The sequence below is a fragment of the Schistocerca piceifrons genome, chromosome 3, assembly GCF_021461385.2.
Source record: "Schistocerca piceifrons isolate TAMUIC-IGC-003096 chromosome 3, iqSchPice1.1, whole genome shotgun sequence".
Taxonomy (NCBI): Eukaryota; Metazoa; Arthropoda; class Insecta; order Orthoptera; family Acrididae; genus Schistocerca; species Schistocerca piceifrons.
The window spans coordinates 64,089,064-64,098,929 of record NC_060140.1 but is presented as its reverse complement, the minus strand read 5'-3'; the positions used below and the strand labels follow the sequence as shown (position 1 = coordinate 64,098,929).

At 44.4% G+C, this 9,866-nt stretch overlaps 1 pseudogene; it reads left to right on the top strand.

The window, feature by feature from the left end:
- Nucleotides 1-9,544: 9,544 nt before the first annotated feature.
- Nucleotides 9,545-9,662, top strand: LOC124791168 (annotated as a pseudogene).
- Nucleotides 9,663-9,866: the final 204 nt, after the last annotated feature.

Here is a 9,866-nt window from a genome sequence, read left to right as displayed (position 1 = left end):
CGTATGGAAGAGGTTACATGTAGACTTCACAAAATACTACAGAAAGAGTTTATAAAGAAAAAAGAAAAACAAGATAAAAAACTTCGTAAATTAAGTAATAACACGCGCGAAGATGAAAAAGATCAACAACAAAGCCTTTCGTCTGTAGACTTTTATCCACGCGTGGTTAACAAAACGGATATTGTATTTGATAATGCAGAAGTAGAAATGTTAAATAAGGCATTAAACTTTAATATTGAGCCGTCATTTAACAAGAAGATCGCAAAAAGAAGTAATTGCCCTCACTAAAATGACAACGTAAATTGCCAAATTAAATAATAATGAAACCGGGCATGTCGGTCATAAACTACATAAAATAGTAAAAAAGGAACTAAATAAGCGAAATAATGTTAATCATAAGACTAGAGCAGACCGACTAACTGTCAATTCTATAAATAAAAAACTTAATGAAGTGAAAGCTATTGCCACGAAAGCGGATAAGGGGAATACAGTCGTAATATTAAAAGAGGAGGAGTACGTTTCGAAGACCTTAGCGTTTTTTGTCGAAAATGGCATTACGGAAATTCCGAAAGACATAACAGCCAATTTCCAAATTAAACTAAAAAATGTTCTTAAACGCACACACTTCCTGCTGACAGAAGCCGAAAAAAGAAGATGTGTTATCATGAATCCATCGGCCCCCAAATTAAAAAAAAAAATGGTTCAAATGGCTCTGAGCACTATGGGACTCAACTTCTGAGGTCATTAGTCCCCTAGAACTTAGAACTAGTTAAACCTAAGGACATCACAAACATCCATGCCCGAGGCAGGATTCGAACCTGCGACCGTAGCGGTCCTGCAGTTCCAGACTGCAGCGCCTTTAACCGCACTGCCACTTCGGCCGGCCCCCCAAATTAAGATCACAGGTGAAGATACATAAAGATCTGCATCCGGTTCGTCCGATTGTTAACGGTCGAAATAGACCAGCATACAAAATAACGAAATTGTTGAACCAAATTCTGAAAAAGACTTACGTGTATAAAAATAACTATTCGGTGCGTGGTAGTATGACCATGATAGGTGAAATTAAAGATACGCCGGTCACTGACACTTCCCGTTTGGTTTCCTTGGATGTTAAGAACTTATACTCCAGTGTTCCGGTTAACGAGACTATAGAAATCATTAAGAGAAATTTCCTTAAATACGGTAAAATTTCAACGCAAGAGACAATTGAATTTATTGAACTCCTACAACTCATTACAAATTTTTATTATTTTACGTTTAATAACAAATTTTATATTCAGGTCGATGGGTTAGCCATGGGGTCCAGTATTTCAGGAACTATGGCGGACATTTTTATCAACGACCTTGAAGATAAAGTTCTAAATTCTGACGATAACATTATGGATAAAATTGTTTATTACAAACGTTATGTCGACGTCACTCTGTTACTTGTCGATGGATCCCGTGAGGACATTGAAGAAATAGTACAAAAGTTCAACGACGCACATAATAAAATGGAATTTACCGTGATGTATGAAACTGACAATTGTTTACAGTTCCTGGACCTGAATATCAAAAAGCAGGGCAACAAACATGTGTTCTCCGTTTATAGAAAACAAACTACGACTGATGCCGTGATCTCGAATGATTCATACCATCCGCAGGCTTATAAAGAAGCTGCTTTCCGTAGTCTCGTGCATATGGCAGTCAATATACCTATGAGCGAAAAAGATACGGAGACTGAAATTAATACCGTTAAGAGAATAGCGATGAATAACGGTTACAGAATAGATATGGTTAAAAAACTGTTACGGAAAAGTAATAAGCGCAAAAAGAAAAAACCTGATGGAGTGAAAGAGAAAGTTATCACGATGCCATACTACGGAACAGTCTCATAAAAGATAGCAAATATTTTTAAGCCATACGACGTTAAAATAGGTTTTCAGACTAATAACCTAGTGAGGTATATCCTTAAGGACGATATTGGCGAGAAGAGAAATAAGTTTGAAAGATCGGGAGTTTATAAGATTCAGTGCAGAACTTGTCATGCAAAATGTATAGGGAAGACAGGCAGATCATTCGCGATCTGGTATAAAGAACATAAAGATGCGTTCAGGTTGGGAAATTATGGCAAATCAGCTGTTGCGAACCATATATATGAAACAGGCCATCCCCTTAATAGCATAGAAGATAACGTAGAAATATTGCATGTAGAAAAGAAAGGGAGGAAACTTGATTTACTAGAGGAATTCGAGATAGCTATCCATGAAAAGAAACAAAGCAATATTCTAAATGCACAAGATAATTTTAAAGAAATGAGATTTTTAGCGGGTTTTTAGAATTATTTTAGGGTAGGTATGCGACTCTAAACTGGTAGCATGTCACTGACGGAGTTGCGAGAGGCTAATGACGGCAGGCCAATGCAATAAGGAAATAAGGCGCCCAATAGCATAGCGTTACTGTCAAGCACAAGGCTGTAACCACTTCACAACACCTAAGCACGTCAGTCCACAACAGCTCCCGAGCCGGCACAGTGCGACAGCATACTTGGTAGCTATGGGACGGCCATCGACTTGTGTCAACAACTTCAATGTAAGACGAGGAGCCACAGTCCAATATACTTTTAATTCTGTTTTACTCTATGGACTTACCAACAATTTGTGATGGTATTTTGTCTTTTCAGTCCGTTTAATTTCATGACATAGACTTTACAACCTGATGATGAGAGCATTGTCCTTTGAAACGCGTTGTTAATATATATGTATAAGAATCGTGGTTGAATGCTAACAAGTGATAACCAGTATAACGACAACTGCTACCTCGACTCGATAACGGATTATATTAAATTGGAGATTATTTCCAATATGAATATCGAAAAATGGGTAGTCACAGATCACAATAAATTAATTTTAGAGCCTGACCAAGTTTCTTAAGGTCTCTGAGGCAGTTGAGTAAACCACGACTATCTGTGTGAGTTACTTTTAGAAAACCGTTGAAGTAACACTGTATATCAAACTATAAATTTTACAATGTCTACACTCTGAAACCGTATAAGTGCAGCTTCTACCACACGCAACCCGAGAAGTAAAACGTTCATCAGATACCGAAAAATATCTGCGTGCGAAAATAGGGACTCTGAATAATTCACACACGCAAACTCCAGTCACAGACTAACACAGTCTGACCGCCTCCAACGGCGTCCGAACATAGAGGGTTAACGCGACTGGCATCCCGGTCTCCTGTTTCAACTCCAGACCTACGCCCTTCCTGTCAACTACGTCTGATTGCCTCCTTTCTCTTCCGCCGCCCCTCCTATGTTCGCAGCCATAATGCCGATTCCCGCTTCCCGCACCTTCTACCCCTCCGCAGGTGTGCCCCAGGGCTCTGTCCTCTCCCCTCTCCCCTACACAGCAGATATGCCTCAACCCCCCCCCCCCCGCCCTCCAGTACACCTCCTGCAGTATGCCGAAGACACTGCCTACCTTGCCCTCACTCCTACCCCTCAATGGTCCCAACGCCTTCTCCAGAATCAGCTTTTTGCCACATGGTGTAATCAGTGCCTCCTGAAAGTCACTCCTTCCAAGACCCAGGCAATTATCGTAGGTCGTACCACTCGCTCTTTCCGGCTCCTGCCCGCCTATCCCCCACCCTCACCTACCTTGGCCACACCATTGACAGTCACCTCACCTGGACCCTTCATCTCCGCTCTATCCAATCCAAAGTCCACGACCGCCTCTGACTCCTCAAATTCCTCTCTGCCCAGACAAGGGGGTTGAAACCCTCTCCATCCTCCACACCTACAAATCCTTAATCCGTCCCATCCTCTGTTATGCCAGTCCTGCCTGGATATCCCCCCCCCCAAATTCTATAAGTCCCTCCTGATCCTCGAGCACCGTACACTCTGCCTCTGCCTCCTATCCCCCATGCGGATCCTCTACAACCTGGTTCCTTTCCCCCATCTGCTCTTATTCCTTGCACATATCTACGTCCTCTACACATCCTGTCACCTTGATCTCCCTCATCCCCTAGTTGCTCCTCTCCTCTCCAAGCCCTGCCCTCTGCTGCACCTTGATAGTTGTGTCCCCCCTACCTGCCACCTCTACACCCTGCATCTCCTTTCTGAAGGTGGCTTCTGTCGACTCCCCCTTGCGGATGATGCCCTCTCTCCCTCCATTTATCCCTCCTATCAAATCTGATCCTCATCTGCCCTCCTCTGCCCTTTTCCTCGGCTCCCTCTGCCCCACTTCCGCCTTGTTTTTTCCCCGCCTACCCTCTCTCTGCCTCCCTTCTCTCCCCTGAGCCTTTTCCTCTCCACTGCCTTTCCCACTCCTTCTGAGTCAGCAAAGTTCCACCGTTTTTTCTATGTCCTCTCCCTCCATCAGTTCCCCCCTATCCCCCCTATCCACAGTAATATTCAGTATACCTCTCTCGGTGGAGATGATCCTCAATCCCATTATTACAGGTGTCTTGCTTAGGCTATCGAGTTGTTTCTTTGTATCTTATTGCGTCTCTTATGTTATCGTTATATCTTGCAGAAAAGTGAGGCTGTCTAATTTGCACTATTGCCTCCTATAGCGTTTTTGTATTCTCATTCATAGTTTATTGCTATCTACTGTCTCACAACTTTGTCCAGTGCTGTGTTGAACAAAACTGTCGCAATTCCATCTCCCTATTTAATACCCGTATTGATCACAAAATGTTTGTATAGTGCTTTTATGAATCTTACTCTTTCTTTTGTGTCTGCCGGAATATCCACCATCAATACTCCTGTCGCGCTACTTCTTTGTTCTCGAGGATCCTTCCAAGAATTAAAATCCCTGTTTACCTTATCTCTGTTCTCCTTAAACTATTAAATATGAAAGCGGTTCTGTCCTTCAAAAAAACTATGTCAGTTTTTTTATGTCGTTGTGCATCTCAGGTAGTATTATCGTAAGGTACCCGTATAGTACCCACTATAGCAGTCATATCGGCTAATAGTCCTTGAGTCGCTGTGTAAAACAACAGGAACTGATTAAAAAACAGACGCTCCGCTTATGTTTCAGTCGGATCACATTTACTACAAAACCTCTTGCTGGAAATCGTTATGTTTCTAAAATAAAGGTGACCCATTTGGACATTGATTATGACCTTTGGGAGATAAATTGGAAATCCTATATAGGAAAAAGTCATTGGATCAAAACAGTATCTGTTCACTACACCAATTACTTTTAGACTGTAGCATGATAGAGCGTTCAAAAATGATTCAAATGGCTCTGAGCACTATAGGACTTAACATCGGAGGTCATCAGGCCCCTAGAACGTAGAACTACTTAAACATAACTAACCTAAGGACATCACACACATCCATGCCCGAGGTAGGATTCGAACCTGCGACCGCAGTAGCAGAGCGGCTCCGGACTGAAGCGCCTAGAACCGCTCTTCCACAGCGGCCGGCGACAAAAGAAGGGGTTAAGTGCGGGTAAGAGTGGCTGTGACGGCCCTTCCAACATGTGACATGTCCACGATGGCGATGGGCACAATTGTAGTCTGGCGTCAATCTGACGTCATTAATCCACTTTACAGCTCACACGAACTTCTGAACTCTGACCTTCTTGAGCATGTGTCAACACCTTGCTCCTTGATGCATCGCCTAGTTCAAGGATGACGTCGCAGACAGCCACGTTATTACACCGTTACAGAGGAGGGCTTTAGACGTCTCTGATCCTACCTTGTTATGGATAGCAATGAGAGTCGATAACGGGGATTTGAAAACGTGATACTTGTTTTGCGCAGTGTATATAGTCGGAACTCTACTACCGTGTCTGAAGTAGGTAATCGGGTAATAATTACATCTGGTCACTAATTAACGAAGTAGTTCTTTCGGCACACACTTCTCAGACAATCCCAGAAATATGGAATGGTAGTCTAATTTTTATCTGTAGCAAATTGGAAAAAATACTGGGGTGGTTTGTAGTGCTACACCTGAATGGGGTACGATAAATCGAAGAATTAAACGACTACGTTGTTGTCATACTGTACAGAAGGATAATTTCGAATAGTACTGACTTTATAGCAACGGCACATGCTTAAAGAAATTCAGAATTATCGCTCAATCCATTGCACTATTTACTGCATATACACATATCTTACGAACAAATTAGTTCCACACAAATGCACGAATAAAATACGTGTAAGGGAAAGTGGAGGTATAGTACGTACCTAAGCAAATACTATTATTTTGTATTCATAATAACCAACCCAAAACCAGCACTATGTAGGATTCTTTTAGTTACTGTACTTCTACTACACTAAATATACATCTGCTTCTCCATGGATACTCTGCAAATTACACTTAAGTGCCTGGCAGAGAGTTCTTTGAACCACCTTCACATTACTTCTCTATTATTCCACTCCAGAACAGCGCCCGGAGCCTGCGAGCTCTGATTTCCATTATTTTATCGTGGTGATCGTTCCTCCCCTGTCTCCAAGCTGGTCGTAAGTTGTGTTCCAAAAATGGACAGCATAGAGACAGAAGTTCAAGTGGTTCAAATGGCTCTGAGCACTATGGGACTGTGGCCATCAGTCCCCTAAAACTTAGAACTACTTGAACCTAACTAACCTAAGGACATCACACACATCCATGCCCGAGGCAGGATTCGAACCTGCGACCGTAGCAGCAGCGCGGCTCCGGACTGGAGCGCCTAGAACCGCACGACCACCGCGGCCGGCCGGTGAGACAGAAGTGATGACACTTTCTGCAGGACCTGACCACCATTTTTCGGGACAATGCTCAAGCACGTACAGTGCAAGCTGTTACTCATTTGTTTGACTGATGGGGCAGCTAAGTGGTATACCACCTACAGCACTCCCCTGACTCAGCCCTCGTGAAAATTTGGAAGTTTGTGGTAAGGTCTTATGGGACCAACCTGCTGAGGTCATCGGTGCCTAAGCTTACGCACTACTTAATCTGACTTAAACTAACTTACGCTAAGGACAACACACACACCCATGTTCGAGGGAGAGCTCGAACCTCCTACGGGGGAGCCACGCTGGCCGTGACAAGGCGCCCCACATCGCGCGGCTACCCTGCGCGGCCTAAGCCCTCGTGAGTTCAACTTGACTTATAGACTGAAGGAAACATTTCACGGCATTCGCTTCAGAACCGCTACAAATTCGTCGGGCAATAGACCGCGCCGCTTGAACTGTCAACACAACTGGCACTGCACCCAATATCCTACGACTTCCACATTGCTGGTAACGGGTTATGCGCAATGCTGGTGACTACTTTGGAGGTCAGCAAAACTTCGAAACACGTATCTACTTTGTACGAGCTGTAAAAAAATAGTTGCGTTATTAAAGTTCCAATCCTCGTAACTAGCTGATTCCGACTCTATGAAAGGGGAGCTCTTTCCCATTGTCGAGCCGTGCTGTGTGGCGTTAGCGGGCTCTTTTGTTGATGCCCTGCCCTATGAGATTGTTCCCTGAGGTGTGAATTAGGGCTTTCGGCGAAGTTTCGATTGGCAGTGGTGTGGCCTGCATCGCTTGTAGAAACTGGTTGAGCCTGCCAGCTTCCTAGTTCGCTGAGCGCCCTGCGTTGCTTCCCTGAAAAGTAACTTAGTTGTGGTCTCCAGCTGAGACGATTGTGGTAATAGTATTTTATTGTTTGGTTTTAATAATGTTTCAGCCAAATGACGCCTAACATTATTATTACCACCATCTGTGCAAGCGGTAGAAATGAGACGGTGACCGCCGGCCGGAGTGGCCGAGCGGCTCTAGGCGCTACAGTCTGGAACCGTGCGACCGCTACGGTCGCAGGTTCGAATCCTGCCTCGGGCATGGATGTGTGTGATGTCCTTAGGCTAGTTAGGTTTAAGTAGTTCTAAGTTCGAAGGGACTGATGACCACAGAAGTTAAATCTCATAGTGCTCAGAGCCATTTGAGACGGTGACCGCAGGTGCTAATGGTTCTGTTATGAACATTTATGATTGATATTAATTTTAATTATGTTTTAAATTCTGACTTGGCAATAAATATTAGTTTTCTTGAAATTACTACAACCAGTCGCCTTTTGTTTTATCCTCAATTCTTTTATCGCCCCATTACCGGTTTCGAACCTCCTAGCGATTCATCGTCAGGTGGTACAAATTTATAGACTGTCTGCAGCAGTGTGGACGTTGTGTAGCTGGGTCAAAATGCATAACGTTTATACATTTTGACGCAGCTACACGACTTCCACACTGCTGTAGACATTCGATAAATATGTACCATCTGACGATGAATCGCTAGGAGGTTCGAAACCGGTCATGGGACGATAAAAGAATTGAGGACAAAACAAAAGACGACTGATTGCAGTAATTTCAAGAAATCTTTATGCATCACAGACGCAGTGTTCATCATCCACAATGGATAAAAGTTTTAGATCTATTTGTATACCTGGTGAAGTTTTCTATGTTGGCACCCTTGGATGTTGTAATACGAGATTACTTACCTGCTTATTGGCGCCTGATTGGGCCTCTGAGCCGTCTTGTACTGGTATCTTACCGCTATATTATTAACACGACCAGGATTGTTGTTTAAAAATCACTTAAATTACGTTTGTAGCTTGGTTACCTTGTGCTCAGCAGTCTTCTTCACCAGGCCTTGTATTCTCTTCAGTGATCTACGAAGGTCCAATTTTGTTCTTCTGAAACCTTTACCCAAGCTATTAAGGTCTTTCCTTGAAGCACTGGCGTATCAGTTCATTAGAGATAGTCGCCGGTGTTTAAATTGTACTATTCATCAAATTATTAATTTAATCCGTTGGTCGCCGCTTGCCGGGTGTCGTTGTATCTTATTGTGGATTGCTTGTTCAGGCAGCTATTAGCTGAAAGTGTGTTATCGTACTAATTGACCTGTTGGTGTTTCTAGGCATCTTCTTGTCGCATGACGCTTGTTTTACGAGCGCCCTGCTGTTGGCTGATGAGTCACCTACTGTTTCTGCAGTCTACGTGCGCAACCGACCCAGCCTGACAAGGCTTAGCTCACCGGCGGCGCGATAACACAGGCCGGCACTTGGGATTCGCCGCTGCCGTTAACGGTTGTGTGAAGCTGCTCTGCTGCAAGGTGACTATGTCAAGTCTTTTCTTCGGTGGTTCGCATGGGCGGAGGTCTTTTCAGACTTCACGGGTTTTGTCTTTCGGCATGGATCCCTTTTGGTTCAAATGGCTCTGAGCACTATGGGACTTAACTTCTGAGGTCATCACTCCCCTAGAACTTAGAACTACTTAAACCTAACTAACCTAAGGACATGACACACATCCATGCCCGAGGCAGAATTCGAACCTGCGATCGTAGCAGTCGCGCGGTTCCAGATTGGAGTGCCTAGAACCGCTCGGCCACCACGGCCGGCCCCCTTTTGGTGCCGTGCGCTTTGTGTATCAGGTTTTCGCTAGTCAGTCGCCACATTTGCTGGCCCTTGTGTCGCTTAAATTGTCAGCTTTCTCAGAGGACCATGATACATTTCGGTTTGTAATTTAAAACGATTCTGCGAGCTTGGAGATTTAACTTTGTTTGAACATTTTATCTGTTACTAAATTTGTGCTGGGGCAACGGCCTTGCCGCAGTGGATACACCGGTTCCCGTCAGATCACCGCAGTTAAGCGCTGTCGGGCGTGGTCGGCACTTGGATGGGCGACCATCCAGACCGCCATGCGTTGTTGCCATTTTTCGCGGTGCACTCAGCCTCGTGATGCCAATTGAGGAGCTACTCGACCGTATAGTTGTGGCTTCGGTCGAGAATACCATCATAACGACCGGGAGAGCGGTGTGCTGACCACACGCCCCTCCTATCCGCATCCTCCCTTGAGGATGACCCGGCGGTCGGATGGTCCCGGTAGGCCACTCGTGGCCTGAAGACGGAGTACTGA